The sequence below is a fragment of the Kogia breviceps genome, chromosome 14, assembly GCF_026419965.1.
Source record: "Kogia breviceps isolate mKogBre1 chromosome 14, mKogBre1 haplotype 1, whole genome shotgun sequence".
Lineage (NCBI taxonomy): Eukaryota > Metazoa > Chordata > Mammalia > Artiodactyla > Physeteridae > Kogia > Kogia breviceps.
Genome location: NC_081323.1, coordinates 21,532,508 through 21,548,534, shown reverse-complemented (window position 1 = coordinate 21,548,534; position 16,027 = coordinate 21,532,508). Strand labels below are relative to the sequence as shown.

The 16,027-nt window shown below is 39.1% G+C and overlaps 1 protein-coding gene across 1 annotated transcript in view; it reads left to right on the top strand.

Moving 5' to 3' along the window:
• Window positions 1-16,027, top strand: part of CTNNBL1 (catenin beta like 1) — a 163,884-nt gene that overhangs the window by 13,949 nt on the left and 133,908 nt on the right. The gene's annotated exons all lie outside the window — the stretch shown is intronic.

Below are 16,027 nucleotides of genomic sequence, written 5' to 3'. Positions count from 1 at the left end.
ATATGTTATTCTGTCTCACCCTAAAGGCAACCCTTGGAAGTCAGTATTCTTATTCCCATTGTGTAGGTGAGGAAAGTTAGTTCACAGAGGTTTAGTGACTTGTCCAAAGACACCCAAGAAATATGTGGTAGAATCTTTTTCCTAATAGAGGGCTCCAGTGGATGAAGGTAGCTTAAAAAAAGAAACACACTAGAGAGTAGAATGCAGCAGAATGCTACCATCACCCTACCTTGTACTTGCCTCCAGTCTACCATATATATCATTCTTGTCCAGTAGAACACCATGCCCTGGTTATCAAATCCAGGGAAGCAGAACACCATGCATCAGTTACCAATCCCAGGGGAGCACTTCAAACACTGTCCATTGCATCTTGGTATTGGAGTTGCCAAGGAAAACACAACACAGTCAAGCACCGAATGGAACAATGCTTTACTCACGTAGAGAAGAGACAGCAAGATCAGCTCCAGTAGTGTACGTCAGTCCCTTGTGGCTAGCAAGGCCCTCCCCCTTCCAATGCTGGACAGTTGGCCTATGTGCACCCCTCTTTCTTGCAGCAGCAGAAGGACCCAGACCTGAAAGCTAGTGGCATGACTAAGGGCCATTGACATACATGCTTAAGCAGAACAAAGGAACACTTGCTGAGCCTGAAACAGGGAAAGATATTCCTATACAAAGTGATAAGCCAGGCATAGGCTGTATGGGCTCCTTATCTCTTGTACAGAAGCCGTGGCTCATGGGCCTAGCCGCTCTGCGGCATGTGGGATCTTCCCGGACCGGGGCACGAACCCGTGTCCCCTGCATCAGCAGGCGGACTCTCAACCACTGTGCCACCAGGGAAGCCCCCAAGGCCCGTTTTTATGTGACTGAGTGGGGTGTGAAATACTGCATGCATGAGACTGCCTTTCCCAACAATTTTGTATTGGAATTATTTGATTACATATCTTTCTTCCCATTGGACTTTGAGTTCCTCTAGGGCAGTGACCAGCTCAGTACCTGCTGTAAATACTCAATGAATGTCTCTTGACTGAAGAAAGGAAAGAACGAGGGATGAATGAATGAAGCAGTGAATCAATGATTAGGTGGCTGAATTTGGGTTTCTTCCAGGTATCTTTTTATGTTGACTCTTAGCACCTCCACAGTCGTCTTCTCTTTCTTGTCTCTTACATCTTGATGGAGAGGAGATTAAGCTGTGTTTGCGAATGATAATGGCCCTAGTCATAGGAGACAGTGGGTTGGGTGAAACTTGTCTTAAATAGCAGTTGATGATCTTTACAAAAGTCCGATTCCAGTACTTTAATAACCCGAGAGTTGACTGGAGTTGTTTTAAAGACCAGAGCTGTCTCTGACTCCAAAACAAGAGATTAATCATTTATTAGCCAGATTTATACCAACTCTACTGTGAGCCATAATTGCTGTTTTCTCTTTAGCCAACCTTATAGGCAAAAGATAAAACTAACAAGGTTAGTTTTTATTTCATGTTGGTTATATCTGGCACATGCATTTCTATATGATTTTTTTTCTTAAACATTTATTAAGTACTTTTTCTGGGTTAGGCACTTCCTCGCTGTGAGAGCTTTTTCCAAGGACGATCTCAGTGTGTGGTGATTTGACAAAGGTCACACACTGGTAACAACCAAGTTAAGTGTCTGACCACTAAAATCCATTTTCTTCTCCCTGCACCATGCTCCCCTATAAATGGGACTACTTTACCATCATTTCTTATGTACATTATGTTTTGTACAGGCCTGGGACACACATGGGTTTCTAAAACAGAAAGTGGTAGAGCTGCTAAAAGTACACTTAAGTTTAAGTAGCCTTGGGAAACAGATTAGTAGTAAGCACAGAAACCAGTTAAGGTGGGGTGATTTCCCAATCACGTGGTCGTAGGTAGTATGGTGTCCTGGTAAGAGCAAGAGCTTTGGGCTTAGATTGACTGTTTGAGTCCTGTCTCCACTATTTTCTAGCTCTTTGACCTTAGGCAGTTCGCTAAGCAAGCCACAACCTGAGCCTTGGTTTCCTCACTTGAAGAAACAGGGAATGGTATTACCTACCTGGCAGAGTTGTGTGAGCATTGAAAAGATAATGAAATGTCAAGTTCCAGGTATATAATAAGCACACAGTTAATGGTCATTGTTATAAAGCTTGGATAATTGCTTGGTGAGGAAGCTGTAGGAAGAATTCTTCATGGTTTCTTTAAATCCTGCGATTCTCTGACCTCAGTGCCTCCTGAGAAGCTCTTTGTAAGATTTATATCTGACTTTGCCTATTGAGGCCCATCCTGGCTTATTTTTGCAGCTTTGTTTAAAAGAGGTGGCCGAATTCCCTTGTGTACAGGGTTTTCAGCTAGTGACTCTCCGGTATTTAATATGTTTACCTGAATTCTCAAGTTTCTAAGTAATTTCAGTCTGAGACAAGTGAGTAGGATTAATGTCAGGCTGCTTTAACACAGATGTTATAAACAAGATTAAGAGGTTGTTGGAAAGATACTGGTGGAGCTCTGGGGCTAGCTTTCTAGAGTCATCCTAAATTGACAGCTAATGGATAGTTTGCCTTGATGGCTCTCTCGAGTTGGTTGTAACCAACTAGAGGTTCACCCACAGGGGAAACATGCTTATGAAAATTCACTTTGCTTTCCTTTATAAAAAAGTAAAGGTATTATAACATGTAATGATGTCTTTGCATGATGCAAAAAAAAAAAAAACAGTTGTCTTTTCACTGTTTTAAGGTAATTTTTTTAAAGGCAGTCAATTCTTAAGTTTTTTTGATGCCAAAAGCCTACCAAGCTTCAAAGAAAACTTTAAAAAGGAAAGAGACGGTTCAAAACAATTATTTTATTCTACTATTTATTTAATTTATTTCTGTATAAGACACTTATTTAATTATCTTAACCCTTGGTAGAGTTTCTTCCCACCCAGCGAGGTGTGTGTTTTGGCTTATCTGGTCTATTAGATGCTATTGCTAGGAAATTGAGTACCCTAAAATGTTCTTGGAGTGAGCAGTTATTAGTTTGAAATCACTTTGAAGTCAATTTTATAGCCTTCCTGAGAGAGTTGTGGTGGAGATAGAGCTTGTAGAGGGAATTTGTAGCTGGGCAAGAGGCTACCCAGGCTACCAAAGAATTCCTTTTGATCATATTCCACATGGCCAGGTGGTCAGGGTGCCCTCTGTTTTCTGGGTGGAGGAAATATTTCTGACTCTAAGAATAATTCATTTACCATCTTTGTCTTTATTGGGAACAGAAGTATTTTGCTAACTCCAGTGGTTTGTAAAGCTTCTAGAAATAGTACAACCTTTGAGTTGAGGGAAATAAAATGCATCTTAGAAGAAAACAGACATGAAGCCATCTCTTTTCATTGTTTTTGATGGACTCATCAACAGGCATGTACAGATGCCATAACACTAGATACTTCATTCAAACTGAGAGAGATAGGTAAATCGGCACTCCAGTGCTGGAAATTGTGTTGTAAAATTGTGCTACATTTTCAGACTTTAAAGTATTACCCATAATGTTGAAAAATACTCTTTTTAACAAGATACTCAGGGTAAAGTTTCATGTGAGTTCTGTCTTCCTTGAAATAAATGTGTCAGCTATTGTATAACAGACTTATGTGGATAAGTTTTAAGCTTTAAAAGAAATAATGGTATAATAGCTGATGTCCTAGGCTCTAGAGATCAAAACCATGTTGGAACCCTTAAGGAATTAATAAGCAACTGTGAAAGACCTAGATTTTGTAAATAAATAACATGACTCGTTTCTCACGTATGATCTGGTTCTCACTCATTTAGTCCCAGGCCATTCAGTATGCTCTGAATATTCCCCCCCTTCCCATTTTCTCAAAACATCTCCAGTTTTTTCTTTCCTGTCTGTCTTCTTGCTAGTATACGCCACCCCGCCTCCCCGCCACAATCACTCCTGCTGTTTGAAAGAGGAATGCAGTTTTGAGTCGTGGCAGTGACCTTAGAGGCAACTTATAGAAAAAGTAGTTAAAGATTTCCTTCCCCACTTTAGTCTTAATGTAATTGTGCATTGCTAGAGGCAGTAGTCCACTGGCTGCAGACGTCTCTGTCATCACAATTACATATAACAGGTGTGCCATGTAAATCTCAAAGCCGTTGTGTGGGTCTGCTGGTTGCTGAATGCATACTCCACCTCCCCCAGCCTCTGTGACATGCACTTATAAAATATCTAACCTTCGTGTTCGATATTTAAATAATAAAGTGAATTTCTTGTGTCTGAGCTTTTGGAAATAGTTTAATTTAAAAGAGCTTTGCTATATTAATTTGTTATTTAGTGTTTAAAGATTCAAAGTGGACTGGTGTTGAAGGTGGGTAACCCCTGGGCTCAGTATGGGTTCCCCAGATGATCTGGCAGAGGGAGTTTTACCGAAATCTCCATATAGACAGATGACAGTAAGCGCTTCTGGTCAGTGAGCTTCCAAACAGTCAAGAAGCAGCTACAGAAAAGAGCTTTCCTGGCTAACGGCATGGGCAGAAAAGTGGCAGGAGGGATTTTGGTGTTGGTTGAACGATGATGGCAGCAGGGAGAGATGATGCAGATTATGCCTTTAGATGATAGTTTCTGAAGTTGTGACTAAGGAAAGCTGACTGGGGGGTTGTGTATACTGCTGCTGTAAAAGTGAGAGTTAGATTCCAGACCCAACTCTATGGCTTCAGGCTCAAGTCTTGTCACATCCTTGAGTCTTAGTTTATTCATCTGTAAATTATGAGGTCGTATGGATACACTTTGTCTGAATCTGAGTTTTACTCTTCTTACCCTCTGAATATCACTTGGTGCCACCATTAGAAAATTTACTAAGCTATGTAGCCCAGGGTGGCATAAAATGATTAAATATGTAGATAGAACACATAGAACACATGAATTCTGCCTGGTTGCAGTAATCTAATGATCCAAGAAATTCTGAGAATATGCATACATTGTATACATTTGCTAATAGTGAATTATGATTCTTGGGTAGTTCATTGGTTTAGCTGCCCTCTTCCCTTGTCTCTCATTGATTTAGCAATGTGGGTTAAGTACCTGCTATGAGCTGGGCTCTGTGGGGTGCTGAGGTGTTAGCAGCAAGGGTCAGATCTCAGGGCACCTACCCTTGAGGACCTAGCATATGATTTAGTAGAGGAGATGGAGATTTATTAATGCACGTGTTGTGTGCTGATATTGTGTTGTGTGCTGATATGATACATTGCTGAGGAAGCTCAGAGGTCTTACTGGAGCATTTGGATGCCTGCTAGAGAAGGTGACCTTTGAGCTGGAGTTTAAGGCTGAGTAGAATTTTTCTAGCTGGAACGAAAGGGGAAACGAAGGTGGTCTGCTCTTCATGGTAGCACTATACATGCTCACTCCATTCCAAGGCACCATTTGAGTAACTGAAGGTGACTCTTGGGTCCCTCCCTAATTCTTCTCTCATTCCCTTATTGGTTTTTGTCTATGGCAGGGTTTCCAGACCCTGTACTATCCTGCTCATGCAATATTGAGATTGTAATGCCTCTTTTCAAGTGTGGTAGCTAACTCAGTGCTACGGGACTGTAGTCGAATTAGATGTTATGCTTCTAATAGTGCACCCTTAATATGCATTAGATTTAAAAAAAATTAAAGTTGGGCATCCTGTTGAAAATGACATTAACTAAAACCATCAGCTGTTTCCTGAATGAATTATTTTTAAGTCATATTTGCTCTGGCAGGGACTTTATATATTTGCTGTTTTGAATTTAAACAAGGGACTTTATACTGCTCGTACTCTTTTGGTTTAACCTATTATGAATCTCTCTCTCTATACTGCCATTCACCCACATTTCTCCGTCTGCCCACTTGAGTGACTTTGTGAAAGATCTTGTTGAGATAAAGGTGCTCTGTAGGTATTGTAAACCCTTAACCTTAATCAGCAGTAACAATATCAAGGGACTACAACCAGTTGGGCATGACTTGTTCTGCATGATTCCCTGCTAGCTTCTAGTGGTCTCCTTTTTTCTTCCCCCTAAGTATGTGCATAACCATACCACTTTGCCAAGTTTATTTCAGATCTTTTTTTTTTTTTTTTTTTTTTTGCGGTATGCGGGCCTCTCACTGTTGTGGCCTCTCCCGTTGCGGAGCACAGGCTCCGGACGCACAGGCTCAGCGGCCATGGCTCACGGGCTTAGTTGCTCCGCGGCATGTGGGATCTTCCCGGACCAGGGCACGAACCCGTGTCTCCTGCATCGGCAGGCGGATTCTCAACCACTGCGCCACCAGGGAAGCCCTCAGATCTTTTTTTAAGAAATAAAATATTATAAATACAGTTGAAGTGTACTGTGTACCCTTCCCTAGTCCCATTTCATTGTGTAGCCATCCTTAATACAATTTCTTTATTACCCTTCCTAGAAGCAATCACTATCCTGAATTTGGTGATTATTATTCCCAGTCATTTTTTTAAATGATTACTGCTTATGTATGCATCCAGTGATCATTGAAATTTTCTTTTTTCTTATTACATATATGCTCCAGTGAACATTCTTTAAATATGTCCTTGTGCATATATCTGAGAATTTCTCTAACGTATATACCTAGGAGTAGAATTGCTGGGATAGTCATAGAATATATGCATCTTCAGTGTTACTAGGTATCACCAATTAGCTCTGTGCTCATTTACTCTTCTATCAGCATGTTTTAATTTGTTTCTCTATATCCTCACCGACACATGACATTGCCAGATTTTAATTTTTTTATTTTTGCCAACCAGATGATATTTCATGGTTTTTATATGCATTTCCCTGATTTCTAATGCGATTGGGTCCCTTTCTACATGCTTATGGGCTACTCAGTATTTTTTCTTTTGAAATCATAGTTGTGATTATATTCCTTGTCAAAAGCTGATTTTAAGTAATTCTATAAGTCTGTTGTATATATCGGACTTTGCAGTTAGCTGTCATTAAAAGAAATTGAATCATAGGCTCCTTTTTCCTTTAAAGTGCTGTATCTTTATTTTATTTAATCTTATTTTCCCTTATCTTACTAAAGACAATCCTGTGAGGTAGCAGAGCAAGGGCAGAGCATTTTTTAAATGCTGTGCTGGTAAGTCAAATGACTTATCTAAGGTCATGTGACTTAAGTGATTCACTAGCACCCAGATTTTTATGATTATTGGTCCACTGCTCTTTGCATTGTATATCATGTTGCTTTTTTTTAGGTCAGTGCAGTTCTGTTGTTGTTCTTGGTTTGATGTCTAATATTCCCTCCAGCACCTAGTAGAGTGATGTTCAGGTTCTGTTAGCTCAGTAAACACTTCCTGAGTGAATGAGTGAATGATCATGGTTCTGATGTAGCTGAGAAAACATTCATAATGTCTGTTAAAATGGAGGTAGTTTACCTTACAATGATTTTACAAGTATCTGCCTCTGTTAGGCTTGATAAAGAAACAGAATCAACATTCAGCTTACTGATGCAGCTGTAGAATTAATCAGAGAAAATGTCAAAGTAAATCATGAATGCTAAAGAATAGTTTGTACTTCCAAAAAAGAAATCTACACACCCTTTGGAAACGAGATGGATATATATTCAGGCTTTAACGAGGAGTAAGAATTTTTTTGGTAGGAAAAATTGATTAAGTAGAGTCTTCATGACTAGTGATTTAAATTATAAATCATATTCATGTTACTTGTCAGCCAGTCAGATTACAGATCATAAGTGAGACCTTTGGTAATGTTAATTTTTGATACATTGATTCCCCCTCACCCCCCACCCACCGTGGACATTGGTAAAACCCACATTCTCCAGTAATTACTATACTCTTAGTACCTATAATTTTTTTTTTTTTTTTTTTTTTTTTTGCGGTACGCGGGCCTCTCACTGTTGTGGCCTCTCCCGTTGCGGAGCACAGGCTCCGGACGCGCAGGCTCAGCGGCCATGGCTCACGGGCCCAGCCGCTCCACAGCATGTGGGATCTTCCCGGACCGGGGCACGAACCTATGTCCCCTGCATCGGCAGGCGGACTCTCAACCACTGCGCCACCAGGGAAGCCCGTACCTGTAGTTTTTTAAATTGGGAATTAATAAGTACATGAGGGTTCTGTTTAATATTTGCAATGACTTTGCTTGGAGATTTTGAGGAGTATTTGGTACCTGGTTTTTCTTCCAGAAAAAAAAAGGTGGCACATTGCCACGATTCTTGCAAAGGCATAATATATAATTATATATGAATATCTGGAATTGCCAGTCAGATATTTCTTTTTTTTAATCAATACATATTTATTGAGCATCTATTTTTTTAACATCTTTATTGGAGTGTAATTGCTTTACAATGGTGTGTTAGTCTCTGCTTTATAACAAAGTGAATCAGTTATACATTTATCCCCATATCTCTTCCCTCTTGCATCTCCCTTCCTCCCTCCCTATCCCACCCCTCTAAGTGGTCACAAAGCACCGAGCTGATCTCCCTGTGCTATGCGGCTGCTTCCCACTAGCTATCTATTTTACATTTGGTAGTGTATATATGTCTATGCCACTCTCTCACTTTGTCCCAGCTTACCCTTCCCCCTCCCCATATCCTCAAGTCCATTCTCTAGTAAGTCTGCATCTTTATTCTTGTCTTGCCCCTAGGTTCTTCATGACCATTTTTTTCTTTTACTTCACTCTGTATGACAGACTCTAGGTCCATCCACCTCACTACAAATAACTCAAATTTTATTTCTTTTTATGGCTGAGTAATATTCCATTGTATATATGTGCCACATCTTCTTTATCCATTCATCTGTTAATGGTCACTTAGGTTGCTTCCATGTCCTGACTATTGTAAATAGAACTGCAAAGAACATTGTGGTACATGACTCTTTTTGAATTATGGTTTTCTCAGGGTATATGCCCAGTAGTAGGATTGCTGGGTCATATGGTAGTTCTATTTTTAGTTTTTAAGGGAACCTCCATACTGTTCTCCATAGTGGCTGTATCAATTTACATTCCCACCAAGAGTGCAAGAGGGTTCCCTTTTCTCCACACCGTCTCCAGCATTTGTTGTTTGTAGATTTTCTGGTGATGCCCTTTCTAACTGGTGTGAGGTGACACCTCATTGTTGTTTTGATTTACATTTCTCTAATAATTAGGGATGTTGAGCAGCTTTTCCTGTGCCTCTTGGCCATCTGTATATCTTCTTTGGAGAAATGTCTGTTTAGGTCTTCTGCCCATTTTTGGATTGGGTTGTTTGTTTCTTTAATATTGAGCTGCATGAGCTGTTTATATATTTTGGAGATTAATCCTTTGTCTGTTGATTCGTTTGCAAATATTTTCTCCCATTCTGGGGGTTGTTTTTTTGCCTTGTTTATGGTTTCCTTTGCTGTGCAAAAGCTTTTAAGTTTCATTAGGTCCCATTTGTTTATTTTTATTTTTATTTCCATTCCTCTAGGAGGTGGGTCAAAAAGGATCTTGCTGTAATTTATGTCATGGAGTGTTCTGCCTTTGTTTTCCTCTAAGAGTTTAATAGTGTCTGGCCTTACATTTAGGTCTTTAATCCATTTTGAGTTTACTTTTGTGTATGGTGTTAGGGAGTCTTCTAATTTCATTCTTTTACATGTAGCTGTCCAGTTTTCCCAGCACCACTTACTGAAGAGGCTGTCTTTTCTCCACTGTATATTCTTGCCTCCTTTATCAAAGATAAGGTGACCATATGTGCATGGGTTTATCTCTGGGCTTACTATCCTGTTCCGTTGACCTATATTTCTGTTTTTGTGCCAGTACCATACTGTCTTGATTACTGTAGATTTGTAGTATAGTCTGAAGTCAGGGAGCCTGATTCCTCCAGCTCCGTTTTTCTTTCTCAAGATTGCTTTGGCTATTCGGGGTCTTTTGTGTTTCCATACGAATTGTGAGATTTTTTTGTTCTAGTCACTCCAATATTTCTTAAAAACATGATAATGATATTCCCTTACATTGACATAGCACTTTATAGCTTACACAAAGCCCCTTTGTAAGATGTTTTAACCATCACAACAACCCTTTGAGTGGGTAGAATTTTCTGTCTCTGATGACTTTGATCCCTAATTATGAACTTTGGCTGATGATAGTTGCAGCATTAGAGATTGTGAGCTTTTTCAGTTCTGATGCCTTAAGCAAATTTGCAAGGGAGTCCTGATGTTAACTTTGGCAGGTTCCATGCCTGCAAATATTGATTGAGCCAGAAGCCCTAGTTGTAAAATGTCACCAGTGAATGTGCAGCCAGCAAAGGCAAGGGAAAACTCATTACTGCAGCTCATCTGTAACTTCTGGGTCAGGCCACTCACTACCATCTGGTAAAAATGAATGTTTGAAAACTCCTTTTTATTCTGACAAAATGTAATCAGGTGAGGTTAACAGCAGATGATTTTTGAGCACTTCTAATTGATTAGAGCAATCCGTCCACAAGCTTGGGTTTGTGACATTCCATATGTCTAATCACCTGAAGAGGTATCAGAAAGCTTTGAAATTATGAAATCCCCAAATAAAGGTAGGAAGGAATTTAATTATGTGTACACCTCCCTTAACTGTGTTGCATACATTCTTCCCATCTCATATTGAAAGTGTTTATTCTGAAAAAGAAAAGACAATGAGAGAGGAAGAATGAAATAGGATTACTCTCTTAAAATAATATACATTGTTTTTTTTTTTAAATGTGAGAGTGAGACTAAACCTATTTTATATTGCTTTAAGGAGAAAGATTATGGACTAGGGAAGAAAAGTATTAAGTTGAAATGTTTCCCCTTAATTGAATGAACTCTGAGTGATCCAGAGATGGAGGGGATGAAATTTAGGAGGAGGTTAAGTTTCTGGTCACCATAAGTGTTAGGAAACCCCAGCCTATGCCTAGCAGAAATGTTTTAAAGGGTTTTCAAACCTCAGAAAGATAATTGAGTTAGATCAAGGATTCCTAAAGTCTGGATTGTCTCTAGTGACTCAGAATTATTGCAAGAGGTTTTGAATCCAGATATACACAAGCATTTTCTGTAGAATGAATCTCAATCTCTCTCAAAATTAGTCAGTCTCTCTTTTTCTGTTTCTCTTTGTCTGCTCTGCTCTTCTCTTCTCTCTCTCGTAAATGTGGGAGTTAAAAACACAAATTCAATGAAAAGTATTACCAAATACATAGAAATGTATTTGTTTGTTGTCATTGTGTATTTTCTCAATCATTGGATACTAAAAAAGTGCAGCTGGGGTGGGGTCTGTCAAATATTTTGACGTTAAAAATGGGATCCTTGTTTTAACACCTATTAATGGTCAACACCCTCTCCAACCATATATATATATATATATATAAAAGTCTGTGTGAAAGTGCGGGTTGTTCCTAGTTTATAAATTGAGAAAACTCAAGCCTGGAGTGGGTAAGTTACTTTCCAGGGCTGCTAAGTAGAGGGACCAGGATTTGAATTTAGGAAAATCTGACTCCAAAATTCATTCTCCAAACAGGATATCACCATTGCACACAGGTTAGGAATGACTAGTTAGTATAGCGAAGGAGGAGACGAACTATATTGGGAATTAGAAGCCTTATATTATTGCCTACCACAGACAAGGTGCTTAAACCCACCGAGCTCAAGTTTCCCTATTTCTGTAAAAAGAGGGATAAACTAGATTATCTCTTTCAGCTCACATCTGAGTCTTTCCCATTGTTTGATATTTAGAAAACAGCACTTTATGCCCCCACTTGGAAGGCCCTTTTCTGAAGATATGTGACCTTCTTGATGCTAGGTGAAGAATTCCTGGTTTATTATAAAGTTAATAGAAGATTTCCTTTGAATTTTTCCATTTCCTTAATAAAAGTGAACATATTTTTCTTCCATTAACATGAAAGTACATTTTATGAAAATTACTCCATTTCTTAGCCAGGTAACTTGGAATTTTGAGCTATATTTATATGTTCCCCCTCAGTATACCTCTACATTGTTATAGCCTGGTACAGATGTGCTCTTCACATTAATAATTGCACTGTGTGTTTTCATAATTTATCATAATGATACCATTATTGCTTATTATAGAAGTCCCCTTTCTTCTCCCCCACCCCCGAGTCTAATTGAGGTCGAGACAGACCATAAATGCGATAATATAGATTGCATGCTCAGAGGAAATGGGGTTGGTTTCATAGTGGAGTTTTAATTTAGGATTCGTTCTGGTGATGTAGCCTCTTCCTATGGTACATTACTTTGAGCCCAGTATAACTGCATTTTCCCACAGCCCCTCATTATAGCTACAGATTCTCACTGCTTTTTAATTAAAAAGAGAGAGAGAGAGGGAGAGAAATGAAACCTAAAGCTTAGGTTGGATATTGTCTGGGTATGCAGGGACTAGTCTAGGCAGATTGCTTATTTAATTTTTTAATTCTTTCAAAGCTTTCATGGAGATGTCTTGATTTCTATTTCTAGGGGGATGGGTATATATATCATCCATCATACACATACAAACACACACTAGGCATCAAGATTTTTGGAAAGTAAAGACATATTATATATATATTCTTGGAGCTTCCTATAAGCTTTGAGCAAGTGGGAATCCTTTGTGTATCCTAGAAAGGGTACCAGCTGTGTGGTTGGATGGTGGCAAATGCTTAGTGAGCATTTATTCCGCTCACCACCTATTGGGAATAAGGCAGGGAATGTAGAAAATTGTAAAAATCCTTAGAAGGCTGATGTTCTATTATATCAGAAGTTAAGAGTTAATCATTTTTCTGCTGTGGGCAGCAGAAGCAGAGAAATGACTTTATTAAGAACAATTTCTTTTGTCATTCCTTCATCTTGAGGGATTCCAAACACCTTTCAGATACCAAAACAAATTAATCTCCAAAGGTGACTGGTAAGACTGGCTTAATCCTCTTGGGATTGGTTGTGTAAAGCGAAAGGAGAGCTCAGGCCTGAGCTGATGACCTCTCTGACAGGCTGTGAGTGCTCCCTTTCTGGATCCAGAGTCCTTTGTCTCTTCTGTAGTGAAATCAGTTTGGCAGTTCCTAGGTTCTCCCCCACTTACATATTCTTGCTTTGTTTTGTATAACTGATCACTCTCTCAGTGGTGAATACTGGTAAATCTAGAAGTTTATTTCTGGGGCAGGGTGTTGTTAGCTTCACAGATTTTAATGGGGATCTTTTACAAATAGGACTTCAGCTTTATATGAGTCCCTATTTCATTCAGTCCCTATTTCATTGCCAGAAATCCAGTTTCATTTTGACATTATCAGGGAACAGGAACCCCTCAGATGAAAATTCCCTAAACCTGGGATGTCTAGTATGGTAGCCAGTAGCTGCACATGGCTGTTAGGCACATGAAATAGGGCTGGTTCTGTGTTGAGATGCACCACGAGTGTAAAATGCAGCTACCAAATTCCAAAGACTTAGTATTTTTTTTAAAACAGTAAAATACCTCATTAGTAATTTTTTATATTGATTACATGTTGAAATGGTAATATTTTAGATATATTGGATTAAATAAAATATATTATTGAAATTAATTTCATCTGTTTCTTTTTTTATTTGGCTGCTAAAACAATTTAAAATTATATCTGTGGCTTGCATTATATTTTGATTGGACTGCTATGTCCTAGATTGTTAAGCCCCTTGATAGCAAAGCAGTGTTTGTCTTTATGCCATGTGTCCCCAGTCCCCAGCACAGTGCCTTATATTTAGTTGGCACTTATTATATATTTGTTAAAGAAATGAATTTTAACCTTTATTACTCAGAATGGTCAAATTTCAGAAATGAGTAGGAACTTCTCTATTTGGAGGGTTAGTATCTGAGAAAGAATTGAGAGTTGAGAAGTAAAGAACAGAAGTTTTTAAAATTTTGCCTTGGGAGAGAAAAAATGCAGAAATAAAATATATCAGGGCCTTTGGGAGGCTTATCCGTCTGTTGGAGAGGGAGGTGGGAGCTGTTATGTTTGTCAAGGAACCATGTCAGAGCATCCCAGTGGGATGGGTTCTGCTGTGCTCTGCTACAGAGTTGTCCTCCATGAGGGGAGCTAAAGCCGAATACCCTGTATGAGGGGGAAGGAAATTGGAGATACAGTGGGTAAACCTAAAGATTGCCCTCTTAGGAATGTGCTTACACTGTTCATAAAGATTAGCAAAGCTATTCTTGTCTCAAGAATCCATTCTAGCCCTGTCTGTCCCCGTGTCCCCATTTAGACGTTACCCTAATGGAAGCCTGGGACTGGTACTAGGCCAGGCTGATTACTTGAGGATCCTTCAAGCCTTGGAATTCTTTAATAAATTATTTGTTGAATGAATGGTTTAACAAATATTATTTTAACGCGGCTAACGTCTTTTATGACTTATGTTTATGGGTATATGTTCTTGCCTGAAAGTCCCTCAGATCTGTCTCAGCTAGGGTCCTGAAATCATGGAAATTGGCAAACTTCCCAGAGATCAGTTTCAACTTTTAGAAGGCACCAGGTTGTCTTTGCAAGAGTTTATTGAAGGATCTCAGGCATCCTGTCTCCCTGCTTATAAAATAGAACTGTTAACTACTTCTCATCCCCAGAGATGGGGTGAAGATTAAAAGGAGTGCTTTAAGTTCTGCAGAAGGAAAGCGCTATTTCAGTGGAAATTATTAGTGGTAAAAATGAAACTCCTCTCGGACCTCTGAAATGTTTGTTTTACGGAGTGGATTGGAAGATGTGTTCAAAAGAGACATTGCCAGTGTTTTGTTTTGTTTTGTTTTTGCATTTCTTAACTGTGGCAGTATTTAGCTTTCTCCTTTTAATTGTGGTCCACTGCCTTTTCTCTCTGCGCTGAGATAAACAGTCGAGAAATCTCCTCTCCGTGGAGGACTACGGAGCTCATGCTTTGATTTGGCTGCTGCAATAAGCTCATGCTAATCAGAACTGCAGCAGGGCTTGTTTTACGAGCCTGAAAGAATTAATGCTCCCAAGCCTAGTTTGAAGCCTGCCCTCCTTTAGGAGCAAGCTACCTCCTTCTCCTTCTCACATGAAAACCACCACCTCCTTTTTTTGTACTCTTTGGGTACTGGCATGTTGATTTCCTTTTTCTTTTTCTTCTTCTTTTTTTAACGTGTAGACTAGTAATGATGACAACGGATTTTTGTAATTTTTATATTTATGGAAATAGAGTGTGATCATATGAAATTATAATCCATTCCAGGGAGACTCAGGAACAGAGTGAAAAATAGCAGGTGGTACCCCACAAACTGAATTGTCTAATGTGGGTTTTCTAAGTAATGTCATATGCTTAGACTTACTGAAGCATGTGGTATGTGGAACCAGCAGGGTACATGAATATAGAGGGGAATGCCTTTGTACCACTGGGGTAGCAGAGTTCAGTAACAGTGTGGGTTATAAGTCACAGGGTGAGATGTGTGTCATGTATAATAGAAATTTGTCTGTTATCACCAAAAGCAACTTAGCAGGCTGGCAGTGAATGTAGCATTTTCTTCACTTTGGTAGTAACATACCACATTGCACCTAGCACACTGGTTGGTGTGTGCAGTTATTGTAACAGATAGAGAAAAGCTCATTGAAGAGCCTAACACAAATGTTTTGTGTTGGGGAAGACAATCATTTGGATTAATTAACTCATAGTAATAATTTTATATATTTGTTTAGTATTGTTATAGTTTAGTGTTCTTTCACTACAGTTTGCCACCGTTTGGTACAAACTTCCAGTTATAAGGTAAATAAGTTCTGGGGACCTAATGTATAGCAGAGTGACTGTAGTTAATAATACTGTATCGTATACTTGAAAGTTGCTGAGATCTTAAATGTTCTCACCATCGGTGGTGGTGAGGAAAGGTAATTACGTGAGGTGATAGAGGTATTAACTAACCTTATTGTGGTATCATTTCACAATATATATGTGAATCAGATCATCATGTTGTACACCTTAAACTTGCACAATGTTATATGTCAGTTATATCTCAATAAAGCTGAAAAAAATCTTTAAATACACACAGAAACATCTTTTCTGAAGTTCACAGGGAGAAAAGGGTGATAATCTCCACTTGCAGATGAGGAAAGTAAGGCTTACAGAGGTTAAATGATGTGCCCAAAGTTGCACAGTAGTAACTCGAGTGG